The sequence below is a fragment of the Hesperophylax consimilis genome, chromosome 17 (assembly GCF_061612785.1).
Source record: "Hesperophylax consimilis isolate HC1 chromosome 17, BYU_Hcon_1.0, whole genome shotgun sequence".
Lineage (NCBI taxonomy): Eukaryota > Metazoa > Arthropoda > Insecta > Trichoptera > Limnephilidae > Hesperophylax > Hesperophylax consimilis.
In genome coordinates, this window is record NC_142852.1 from 5,950,173 (window position 1) to 5,964,311 (window position 14,139).

At 35.7% G+C, this 14,139-nt stretch overlaps 1 long non-coding RNA gene across 1 annotated transcript; it reads right to left on the bottom strand.

Annotated features, from left to right (window-relative positions):
- Window positions 1-738: 738 nt before the first annotated feature.
- Window positions 739-8,360, bottom strand: LOC149415847 (uncharacterized). Its single transcript, XR_016303585.1, has 4 exons — window positions 8,236-8,360; window positions 3,792-3,906; window positions 2,756-2,905; window positions 739-2,600 (listed from the first exon to the last, which is right to left on the bottom strand). It is a non-coding gene; the product is annotated as an uncharacterized LOC149415847 (long non-coding RNA).
- Window positions 8,361-14,139: the final 5,779 nt, after the last annotated feature.

A 14,139-nucleotide genomic window follows, 5' to 3' on the forward strand; every position in this document is an offset into this window, starting at 1 on the left:
AACTTTTTCTGTCTGCCCAGGTAGTAAGTTCTCGAGCGGTTAAAGTACCTAGCAGTTTTGTTTACCAAAAAGTTCTCGTAGGTACAAGGTGCGATCTCCGCAGGGAAATAGAAAAGAAAATATTCTAGAACGCACTAATAGCTGCTGCTACAGTTCTACAGTTTTGAGAGTGAATTTAGAAGGGTAAAAATATAATTTGAAGAAATAATGAAATACACGGCCGGCGTGGTCTAGTGGTATACGCATTTGACTACAGATCCGAAGGTCGCGGGTTCGAACCCGGCGTGCGCAAATAAATTTTATTTGATTAATTTGTGTTATTTCACAATTAATTAATTAAAAATAATATATAGTATATTTGCGGCACGTTCCAGAGTGGAAGATACTCTCAGTATCGCCCTGGTGTAAGACCACCATTCAGAATTGAAACGTTGCTTGAAATGAATTTAGCCGTGTTTGGTGACCAGATCTGAATAGCCAGGTACTTCCCCACCTTCCTCTTCCCCATCTCCCTCCCCTCCCCAATATACCCTCAGCCTCACAACATACCCCAATTGGGGATGCCATAGTCTCACTGGCTCCAGACGGGAGCAGTTGGGACTCTTGTGCGGTATTACTGTAAAAAAAAAAAAAAAAAAAAAATTACTGTACACATATTCATATATATTTTGATATTATAGTTAGTAGTATGACATAATTTTCTTTTTTACACATACATTTACATTAAAGTTACACGTACATTTAAGTTTTAAAAAAATCAAATCACTTACAAAGCGATTCAGAACAAATTCAAAGAAATCTCAAGATTATTAATATTTTGACCGCTATAAAATTATACTAATTTTATATACTGGAAACACTCTGGTGAAACATATCAAATCAATTACTAGAATTTATTCTGTAAATAGTTTTCGTGAAGATTAATGGTAACGCAAGGAAGAATAAAAGTGTCCAGTCAAAGAGTCTTTTCGAGAAAACGCAGAATTGAATATGAAAAAAAACTGCAAGTGCACACGCGTTTTTTCAAATCTCTTTTCAGCCAGAAAACGAAATAAAAAATTTTCAGCTGTCAGTCAGTTATTTCACTTCAAGGGACACTGTTGATAACTTGCATAGTTGCACTCGGAACAAGAAAAGGGGGTTTTTCTCCGTTCTGAGTCAGCATGTGTTCTAGCAAATGTTTTATATGTTTTTATCCACTGAGAATCTGCATGCGTCCGTTTAGTTCGCTTTTTTGATAACATGCATAGTTGCTCCACTGTGAGTCAGCATGTGGCTCTTTAAATTACCCTTTCGACAACACGCATAGTTGCACACGGGACATGAAAAAGATTTTTCTCCACTGTGAGTCAGCATATGGCTCTTCAGTTGACCCTTTCGATAACATGCATAGTTGCACACGGAACACGAAAAAGTTTTTTCTCCGCTGTGAGTCAGCATATGGCTCTTCAGTTGACCCTTTCGATAACATGCATAGTTGCACACGGAACATGAAAAAGGTTTTTGTCCACTGTGAGTCAGCTCATGGCTCTTCAGTTGGCCCCTTTGATAACATGCATAGTTGCAAGCGGAACATGAAAAAGGTTTTTCTCCACTGTGAGTCAGCATATGGATCTTCAGTGGACCCTTTCGATAACATGCATAGTTGCACACGGAACATGAAAAAGGTTTTTGTCCACTGTGAGTCAGCTCATGGCTCTTCAGTTGAAACCTTTGATAACATGCATAGTTGCACACCAAACATGAAAAAGGTTTTTCTCCACTGTGAGTCAGAATGTGTCTCTTTAAATTTACCTTCAAAGAACATGAATAGTTGCACTCATGACATGAAAAAGGTTTTTCTCCACTGTGGGTCAGCATGTGTCTCGTCAAATCACCCCTTTGAGAACATGAATAGTTGCACACGGAACATGAAAAAGGTTTTTCTCCACTGTGAGTACGCATATGGATCGGTAGGTCGCTCTTTTGATAACATGCATAGTTGCACACGGAACATGAAAAAGGTTTTTCTCCACTGTGAGTCAGCAAGTGTCTCTTCAGGCTACCCTGTTGAAAACTAGCATACTTGCACTCCGAACATGAAAAAGGTTTTTCTCCACTGTGAGTACGCATATGGTTCGTTAGGTCGCTCTTTTGATAATATGCATAGTTGCACACGGAACATGAAAAAGATTTTTCTCCACTGTGAGTCAGCATGTGCCTTTTCAGCTGACCTTTTCGACAACTCGCATAGTTGCACACGGAACATGAAAAAGGTTTTTCTCCACTGTGAATCAGCATGTGGCTCTTTAGGTGACCCTTTCGACAACAGGCATAGTTGCACACGGAACATGAAAAAGGTTTTTCTCCAGTGTGAGTCAGCATGTGGCTCTTTAAATGACTCTTATGATTACATGCATAGTTGCACACGGAACATGAAAAAGGTTTTTCTCCCGTGTGAGTAAGCATGTGGCTCTTTAAATCTCCCTTTCGATCGGTACAGTAAAAATATTTTTCTCTTTCATGGGTGCGTACGTTTATTGCAAAATTTGACTTAGGAGAGGAGGAATAGTTGCTATGTGGAGGAGTGAATCCTTTTTCGACAAAATGCGTCTGAAGATCTGTCGACAAATTTGAAAAATAACATGGGTGAAAATGACTCAGTTAAACACATTTTTTCTAAACTTAGAGTAAATAAGCGAAGTAAGTTCGTAGAGAGGTTAAAAAAATAGGAGAGTCCGAATCGTTCAAGTTTACAGTGAAAAATTGGTTTTACCTGCTGCCTTGGTAATTCTTCCAAAGCGTTCTAAGCATTCCTCTTTTACATCCGGCAGGTCTATGTCAATTTTCATATAAGTAAGCCCCGCTTCATCTTCTCGGGGTCCAAGATCCGCGTTTACGGTAACTGCCTCCACATAAATGCTTCCTGTAATAAAAATGACAGTAAATAGAATGTATTTTTGCATGGCCAGCCCTGGACCAAACGGCGCCAGGCGCGAGTTAAATTTTGACTGCCCTAACAGTCTCAATAACTACAAGCCAAAGCAGGATATCACTGTAATCAATAAAATGATGATTTGTGTTTTTTTTTAGCGCGGTATTTATCAAAAATAATATCAAAGGCGATGTGTTAGGTTGAGCACTCGACGCCCGGAGCGAACTGCTCCAATTGCGCCAGGATAGAACCAGCCCTGTATCTTCTTAAAATTGATATAAACGAGAATTTTGTTAAATTGGAAAACAATAAACTATTTTTTTACGAATAAAGATACCATTCATCAACGGGGTCAATGTTAGATAAAAAATGACCTCAGATGTCCGCTTCAGTGACCGATTCTTCAAAAAACAAAAACTTTCTCTAGAGCACCCGTAGTAGAGAGTTTGATTGTTTCCAGTCAATGGGATATTGTTTTTCCAATCAATATTTATGTATTTATAACGTATAATAAATACGTGTTATTTATATCATGTCAAAAAATGAAATTAGGTGAAAATTGAGGAACCGAGAACTTATTGTGTATAATATAATAAAGTTTAATGAGTGCTGTATTTTGGTATTTTCCGGCAAGGTAAATTAAGGTAAAAACCCAATACACTTCATGTATTATAAGAAAGGATGTTGTGAACAAGTATGTGTCCTGTTTGCACGACATTTCAAAAGAGATATTGATTCCGGACATCCGAATTTAAAGTTCTATATTTTGCAAGTATGCAATGCAACAAACTGGCTGTCTGAGTACTCTCCGCATATTGCGAGCATTCCTTCGTTACAGCTGGGTGGTCGAAATCTAAATTTGAAAGTGCAATTTCACCTCCATCTTCTTCCTGGAGCCCTGATTCCGTCTTGATGGATATAGTATCTGGCTTCAGTAGATCCATGGTCTGCTTTGGTAGAGTTTGGTTATTGGTTAAACCCCAAGAATATATCTGAAACAGAACGTTGTTAAAATAAAATAAAAATCCAAAAGTACAATTAAAGCAGGATTCATGATTTAAGGCTCAACTCGTTAAATCATTCCTCCTTACGTACCCTTAAAAATTGAATATAACAACCTGCAAATCCTTATACATTGATAAACACCTAACTTTTAAACAGCATATTCAAGATATTAATGATAAAATCAACCCTTTAATTAGCCTACTAAGCCGGATATCGTATATGTTACCAAATAAAATTTAAAAAGGTCTATATTATAGCCTCATACATTCACATTTAAACTACTTGATTGAAATCTGGGGAAATGCATATGAAACATATGCATATGATCATTTTATTGAAATATTTAAAGAAAGATTATGTTTACCAAACAATGTACATGTTTATATGTTTATAAAACTATTAGCACACACGAAGATGTGAGCTAACTTAAGATTAATAAATAAAATAAAATAAATATATAAATGAACTACACGTAAAACAAAACAAAGTAATCAAAAAGCTATTTCACTTCAAACCTAGAACATCAACAGAGAAATTATGCATGGAAACAAAACTATTAACATTAAGAAACTTTTTATGAATATTATACATGTCTCCTTATATGCAAAATAAATAATAAACTCATACATCCAAATTCAGAAATCATTAAAACATACCAAGTACACACACACTTTACACGGCATCACGACAAAATACATTAAAACACCATACATACTCATTACGGCAAGCAATCCATTGGTTACGAGGGGAGCAACATATCGCACACCTAGATAAGGGGTAGCACAACTAGGAATAATTCAAAATTGAGTTATTGCGGTTGTCGGAATCTGCGTCGAAAACTACACAAACTACAAAGACACCTGTCTAAAAATCTCCATCAATAATAATGTGATGGCGATGTAAGTTAGTCTTTCTGAGTTGCTCCACGTACACCCACCACCAACAACAGTAACATATCACCAGTTACAACATACCAGCCGTAGGGGAAGGTGCTGTCAATACGCACAAAGACTGGATTATTTCGACTTAGTTGTATACGTGATTAACTGCAGTCATAAAGCGTGAATTATTTTAGTTGATTTGGTATTTGTGATTGAACCTGTCTTGTTTCTCGGGCGTTCTACATATCAACTCCACTTACTCCGGTTTTGTTTACAAAAGTAAGTAATTTTAATTTTACTTATTCATAATAGTTTAGTGTTGTTGAAATTATTTTACAATATTTGAGTTAGTCTGGTATTGCTGGATAAATTTAAATTGGCTCTAATTCTAAAGCAATAAATGCTATTGTTTATTTTGACAGAGGCATATTTAAAGTTTTCCTTGTATGTCTGAAATCGATTTTTATAAATTTTAATTATCAGAAATACTGTGATTTAAAAACATTTTTTTGGGTGAGTATAGTATTATTAGTATAGTAACTACTTCGCATTTTTGCTACAGATCATGGAGGGCCTTGGGCTTTTACTTCTACAGAAGGCGATTGAGGCTAGCTCAAATGAGCCTGAGAGCAGTTATACGAAGATGGAGCTTCAAGAGAACTCAACAATACCCTCCACGAGCACCAAGGTGATGAAAAAAATGTTGAGAAATGACACTATGGAGTTTCGAAAGAACCCAACGACGGTAGCATCACCATGAACCAGTACCCAGGTAAAACTATCGCACTGTATTTCACTAGTTAACGCCGATTATACGGAGATGGAGCTCCGAGAAAACTCAATAACACCTTCGACGAGCACCGAGGTGATGGAAAAACCTAGAAAAATGACATCATGAATTTACAAAAGAATCCAACAACGGTAGCATCACCATCAACCAGTACCCAGGTAAAACCATCTTACTATATATTCACCGGTTAACAGCGATGGAAGCGATTTCGACGATTCGGATGCGGATCCGCTCTTCAACCCACCTCCCACAGAGGTAACTCACGGTCCATCACTCATCGTTCCAAGAATAAAGTCTCGTTCTTCCAGTACTACCTTCTCCTCCAGTTCTAGCTCATCATCTAGTAGTTCCAGCAGCAGTTCTTCAAGCAGTTATAATACAGAAATAGATAGTAACGCTGTGCCATCTGCCAATCTTTTAAACGAGAATTCGCATGCTGAAGCTTCCACCTCTCAACCGATCATAGAGCAGTCTGTTAATTCTGAAAACCTTCAAAGGAGTACGAAAAGGATAAGAAACCCTGCCGGCTGGTCCTCAAATATTAAGAAATCTCGGCGAAACACCGGGAAGGCTTATGTGAGTTCAACAAATAAGAGCGTCCCTGAAAGAGCAGTCAAGCCTCCATGCCAAGATAATTGCAAATTGAAATGCAAAACTAAAACAGGTTTCCCGATTCGTAGCGCTCCACAACAATACGCTACCCCAATAAGAACTGCTAAAAAGACTGGGAAACCTTATAATGTGGAAGAACTTACACGTGACAAGTTCTATGATCTGAAAGCCCTTCAAGAAGAATAGGGAAACAATTTCACTATTAATATTGACAGAGAACAAATAAAATGGCATGGTATCAAACAACTTCGCGTTGAAAAGCAGCAACCGATGAAATTTTTTTATAAAACTTCTTACGAACAGACGGTTTTTAAAAAAGCGTTTGTAAGGAATCAAAGGCGAACACAAGATCACCAATTTTCTCTAATTTTTGATACAAGCCTATTTGCAAAAAATACCATTGGGTGGCAATAAAAAGCGGGACATTATGGAATCAATTGACAAGAAAATTATTCAACAGAGTTACGTCGATTCTTATTACAAAAATGCACTAGGTATAGAATAAAAATTTCAGGACCTATGTATGTAGGTATACATGATTTCAAAGAAAGTCAGAATAGTTATGTTTTTGATGATTATATAATAAAACATTAGATATTAGGTAAAACGTTCAAAATAAAAGTCTGATTTAATTAAGTAAATTAAAATCCTCTCGGTGAGTCTGATTATAATAATAATATGTAGTAGTTATGTGCTTTAGATGCCTTTATTGTCACCTTTTCGATGTCGTTTTTTGGTACCGAATTGTAAACAGAAAACATTTTAGATATTTTTTTCTAAAATATCTATCAAAGAAGAGCTGTGTTTTTAATAAAATAATACATTTCCTGTTATTTATAGACTAATGATGTTAAAATACTGGTTAAAGATGTTAACACCTAAACTATAAGAGAAATGTCAACTTTGTTAAACGTTAAACTAATCTATTCAAAGTTTAATAGTTTTCTAATAAGAATTATGTACCTCAGTGTTCATTTTATTTTCCAAGCCATTTCCTAAACCTGTTGTGTTTTGTTATTGTCTTCATTCGTTTGTTATCTTAATATTAAATAAAGATGTTTTGTGACAAAAAATGTTTTACTTTATGATTACATAATACAAATAATCCAAAACATATTTTAGATGCACTACTCTTTCTGTGAAGATTATAGAACAAAATATACAGAATAAGAGTGCATTAATTCAAAATTTATCACTAATGTGGAAACAATTTGGGTTGATAAAATTATTAAACAATGATTTAGTCACGAATACTAAAATAACACGAAATTAATTAATAAACAAGTGATACGTGTATTTGATGATAAGTAATTGAGCAAATAAATATCCTAGTAAAATAACATACAACATTATATAACAATATTTTTAATCGGTCACATAAAAATCGAGTACCTAAAATGTTTTTTGCTGTTCCTGAAAAAAGAGGTATTTTGAGTTGTACTACTCTTTATCTAGGTGTGCGATAAATAATTGCCTCCCAGACGAAATTAAAAATGAAAAAAAGTGTAGGTAAATTTAAAAAAAAGTTGTTCAATTTTATGCTCAGTCAACAAAACAATGATCGTGGATAAAATCGTAATGTAAAATATTAATATGTAATCTATTAGTTTTTTCTAGTTAAATAAGTGAATATGTAATTTTCTTTTATTTAGAATAAAAAAACATTAAAAAAATAAAATGTGGTTTCGCTTAGAATATCCTGTCAAAATAACGAAGTCGTAGCCAAAACACATATTTGAAAACCTTGAAGATATGACAACGGTTAACAGAAACGTTGTTTATCGTGGAAAAACTATATTTATATATTTACAATGTTTACCGCCATTCCGCTTTTAACAAAATATCTGTTAACCATATATTTTTTGTTGTGTAATTGTAATAAATGCCTTCTAAATACTAATCTAATAATAGGTAGACGTCAAATTGAGAGCTTAAACATTCTTCTGTGACAAAACGCCCAATGATTCCCTAACTAAACTGGAATAACGGCAGCTACCAAATAAATAGCGATGAATATAAGTATGAGTACTTACTATCAATAAATATCACAGGCGTGGGATAGTAAGTTTAACAACGCGGGATAAACAGAGTTGGGAAACAGGAAGAAACGGCTGTCGGAGAAGAAAGCACTAGTTGACACTTGTCAAAAATATTTATAGGTTATTCACATAAATAAACCACTCTCTAGATCGATATCTTCGTGCTTTTTGTATGGCCCCATTTTGTCACCCCCTTAACCACAGACGACCACAGATAAAACGGTCGTTTGGTCCAGACAGGTAAATATATCGTGGACCATAAATAAATCTCAAGGCCATTTAAAAAGTGCAAACATAGACAATATAACTGCATCCAGCTAACATCGTTAATTCACTAGCCCAAATAAATTATATTTTAAAAATAAAAATATTGGAATGCAGGAACAGGAAAAAAAAACCCACAGCTATGCACACATCAAAATATTTTTTTTTTCAAAAAGACAATGGACAGTAATACAAAACAGGGTCAGTACAACCGATGTAGTGAGCATTGATTTATCATTGAAGTAGAAGATAATACTTATATATCTAAACAAAACATGAAACAGAACAAGACACAGAAAAATAAAAAGTAACGGTCTCAACTAGGAATCGAACCCAGTCTTACTGCAACAACTTAATAGGATTTAATTTGACCTTGCACAAAAATACAAGAACATATATACAAAATATTAAATTCAACAAATTTAAGTGTTAATTTTTATTGCCACTGCACTAGAAGTTATTCAAATTCTCCTGCAAGGGTTTCATATAATTTCCACAGCTTTGTCGTCAGCAAAAATCATGGAATATGCTAGTTAAATCTGAATACTTACATGATGCATTCTGGAGAGGTTTAAATGACCTTGTATGATGTAATCGTGGCTTTTTTTTAGCAGTTTTAGCATCCTAATACGTGGTATAGGATCGCGTCGGAATACGGATAGGTCTGAAAAGGAAAATTAATTAAATTATTAGCCAATGAAGTACATTCAGGAATCAGGAACATTGTATCAAAGAATGATAGGTTAATACCTGTTGTTGCGTGTCGTATCTTGTGATTGTCCTGTTTTATATTTAAATTCAGTCAATTCAGTCAAGCCTAAACTCTTTCACTTTTTCATATTATAATCTCGATGTGTAGAGCCTTCTACATTATCCTTTTCTGTCTGTGCCACCTTTTATGTTAAATCTTTTTGTCTATGGCACGTCATAGTGTAATATTGTCATTAATTTCGCATCTATAATATCTTGTGTCTGTAGTCACGTCAAATATTGGTGTTTTGTTTATAAATAGCTTGGTGTGATCAATTCTACATTGCAATTCTACATTAGCATTCTTCAACATTCATTATCAACCAACTCTAGCTTCTCTCTCTCTCGTTTTACTGTCTACCCTCTTCTGTGTGACATATTAAACATATCAACAAAAAACACAAGTGTTTTAATGAGAAGCGAACCTCAATCTATCTCAACGGCACGCCAATCCTTGCGTGAAACGAAAGAAGCCTACACAAGCCGATCAGCCTTACAAACTGACTGGAGGCTTCTGGACTCCACACGAGGACGCTGCTCATGGTCCTTCGCCGGATTGCACCAGCAATCATCACCCAAGCCACCACAAGAGAAATCCGCAATCATCACAACAAGCACCAAAGTTAAGTCGATCCTTTCAACTTTCCCTCCTTACTGTGTTAATACTTTTGCTGTTTCTCAATCATAACAGGCACGGATCTCTAATCATCTGACAATGGCGGACAACCTGAAGGCTCTCATAGCCAGAAAGGGTCAGATCAAAGGGCTGATAACGAAGTTTCAGTCATTGTTAGATGAAGACCGAACGGATCCGTCAATCATCCAAGTCCGATTGGCAAAAATCGAACCTTTGCATGACTTATTCATGGAAATTCAACTTAAAATCAGTATGTGTGATGAAAGTTTGAATTTCGATTCGGATGATGAGACCGATCGCTTTGAAACAATGTATTTCAAGGCCATCTCCGAAGCAAAATCGCGTCTGACGAGCGATTCCAAACTTAATTCACATCAATCACAATTAAATATAAATTCCAAAATTCAGTTACCAATTTTGAGACTACCTACTTTCTCCGGAACATTCTCTGAGTGGACTTGTTTCGAAGAATCTTTTCAATCATTAATTGAAACAAACCATGAATTATCTGCAATTCAGAAATTTCACTATCTTAAATCGTGCTTAACCGGAAACGCTTCCAAATTATTAACATCTCTGGAAATCTCATCAAATAATTATCAAATTGCATGGAATTTATTAACAGATCGATACGCAAATAAACGCTTAATAATTCAGAACCACATCCAAGCTATATACAATATTGCAAACATTAAATTTGAATCTTCCAAAGAAATTCAAGCCTTTTTAGATCAAATTTTAATTAATTTACGGGCTTTGAAAAATTTAAACCTACCTACAGAACATTGGGATGCCTTACTAATTCATCATTTATCAAAAAACCTTGATCCAATAACATCTCGCGAGTGGGAACGAATTCCCATTCCTGAACCAAATACTTACGTTCATTCTATGGAAACATTCATAAAATTTTTAACCGATAAATCTATTATGCTTCAATCTATTCCAAAGTCATCTGCAACAGCTCATAAATCTGATAACATTAATAGCAAAAAACCAAATTTCACTTTTGTAACATCTCCAAATTATTGTTGCAATGTCTGTTCTGAAAATCATACCATCTATCAATGCCCTAAACTTCAGAAAATGACTCTTCAAGACAGAATAAATGCATCTAAGACTTTTAAATTATGTTACAACTGTCTAGGAAAGGGTCATTCTTATGAACAATGTCAAAGCAAATTCCGTTGCAAAACATGTAACAAAAAACATCACACTCTGTTTCACAAAGAAGTTCAAACTGAATCTGAACAAGGTCCAATCATCTCCGCTACATCCATGGCGAACGAATCTCATGCCTTACTATCTACTGTTATTCTCAATGTGAAGAATGCGCAAGGACATTTCATCCAGGCCAGAGCTTTACTCGATTCTGGCAGTCAAAGCAACTTCATTACCACAAAATTAGCTACGCATCTAGGTGTTCAGCTAATAAAGTCAGATAGCCCAATTACTGGAATAACCGGCGCATCATTCAACAGTAATTTCAAAACTAATATAACCATTGCTTCACAATATAAAAAGCGTTTTGTAAAACAATTATCTTGCATCTGTTTAAATGAAATTACTCCAAACATTCCAGTACACAAAATCACCAGCAACGCAACAGCTACGCTACCATCTCACATGAAGCTAGCAGACCCAACCTATCATGAACCTGCATCAATCGACATCCTTCTTGGCTGCGACATGTTCTGGAGTTGCCTAGAACAAAGGCGAACAAACATCTCAGGAATGCAACTTCAACAAACCGCTTTCGGCTGGGTAATTACACACACCGACACACCAGCTGACGAAGGTATTTCTTTATTTTCCATTAAAGACAACAATGCCCTTCATGATCTCATGACTAAATTCTGGCATATGGAAGAAAACCTTTCTCATCCACCTCAGTCCTTGGAAGAAAAGGCTGTCGAATCACACTTCATTGACACACATTACAGAAATGAAGATGGTAGATTCATCGTGGAGCTTCCGCTCAAGGGAAACCCACAAGACTTGGGTTCTTCGCTAAACGCAGCTACAAAACGATGGCTCTCCGTTGAACGGAAACTCTCACCTCCACTACAATTGCAATACTCTGAATTCATGAATGAATATATTCACCTAAACCATATGTCTGAAATATCTATTAAGGACAACACTTCATCCTCTAACCATCATTTCTACTTACCTCACCATTCTATTCTACGTGAATCCAGCGAAACCACCAAACTGAGGGTCGTGTTTGATGGATCTGCGAAAACCTCCTCAGGGCTCTCTCTAATAGAAATCCTCATGGTTGGACCGACCGTTCAAGATGATCTCCTTTCAATAATCCTACGTTTCAGAACTTACAGATATGTAATATCTGCGGACATAGAAAAAATGTACCGTCAGATCTTAATAACTCCCAAACATCGTGATTTACAAAGAATTGTTTGGTCAAACCCATCTTCAAACAAATTGTCTCATTTCAGACTCAACACAGTTACGTACGGTACGGCATCAGCTCCGTATTTAGCGACAAGATGTCTACGGCAACTAGCACTGGATTCACAAGAATCGTCGCCAGACGCAAGTCAGCGCATCCTACATGACTTTTACGTCGACGATCTCCTTACAGGAAATAATGATTTTGAGACAACGCTAAAACTCAAGTATAGTATAATTCTATATAAAGTTCTGCCTGTATGAATCTACGAAAATGGAAATCCAATGACGACAATCTCATCGCAGACGAAAAATTCCTCAATCAGTCTGTCGATTCGACATTACTGGGAAAATCTGAAACCTCCAAAACACTCGGTCTGAGTTGGAATTCTACTCTGGATACACTTAGATATTAACCTGCTACGTCATCTGTAAATTCATCTATAACAACATCTATTTAACATTACACCTACCTACCAAAACAAAGTGTCGTGCCACTGTCATCTCCTAGATTATTAAAGATAACAACAGAAAAAGTTAAAGTGATCGAACCGTAAATTGCTGAAGTTACTAAATCCAATATTGCGCATCGACTGTGCCTACTTCTAATTCAAATTGGTGTCTTTTTTCGGATTTATCAGGCGCTAAAAATCTCATACACAGTGACTAAACAAAGAATATAAATATTCAGAAGAATCTCTGAAACCCAAGTGAACACTTAACTAATATCAGTGAAGCAGTGTATAAACCACTTCGGTGGAACATTCAACACAAAAAACAGTGTATAAATTGTTTAATTAATTGAAATTTAAACAGTGTAAATTTCGATACGGATTCTTAACCTAGTTGTCAGTTGGAATATTTATTTGGGCCTATAAAAGTGCGCTACTTCGCAAAAAGTGCAATCAAATTGATTATAATCATTTTATATTTTTTGTTCCGTGTGATCTGGTGATAAAATTTATATTTTTGTATTTACTGACATTACTGAACATCAGCCTAGTAGTGTCTGTCCCACCTACTAGATCAGGTGTCAAATCACGGCGCATTGCTCCTCTTGATAGCCCGTCCGACGTCACGGGCTCAGAGCCAGACTTAAGTAACTCACTAATTTCATTCAAAGATGAAATAAAACACGAAATTATCAAAGTGTTTACGGAGTTAAAAACATTGAATGAGCAATTAAGAGAGTGTCATAATATAATTAATGATCTCACAATGAAAAATAAGGACCTAGAAACGAATTACAATCTAGTTCTTACCAAATTAAGCCGCCTGGAGCAAACATCAATAAAAAACAACATTGAAATTATTGGCGTTCCAGAAAAAAAAATGAAAATTTACTCGATTTAATTAAAACAATAGGAACCAAGGCTGAAATTGATATTCTCCAGATGGATATTGACGGTATTTCGCGTACAAGGGTAAAGGAACTACCCTGAGATAATCCTAAATTTACTAGGCCTATCGTAGTGAGGTTCACAACCAGCCGCTGCAGAGACAACTTTCTTGCTGCTATTAGGAAAAAAGGCAGCCTCAACTCTGGTGACCTGAAGCTTCCAGGTGATAATAACATATATGTCAACGAGCATCTGACGGCTGCAACCCGTGCACTTTTCAAGAAAGTACGAGATTTAAGCAAAGAAAAAAACTTCAAATTCAGGTGGATTAAATATGGTAAAATCTTCATACGCAAAAATGAAACTAGTCCAATTATTCAAGTGACACTTGAATCTGACTTAATTAAGGTTTTTTGCTGATCATTCTCTTAGTTTTAGCACCGTCTCGTATGGTTTCTACATACTTACAACTTATTTTTCATATTTAATATGTCT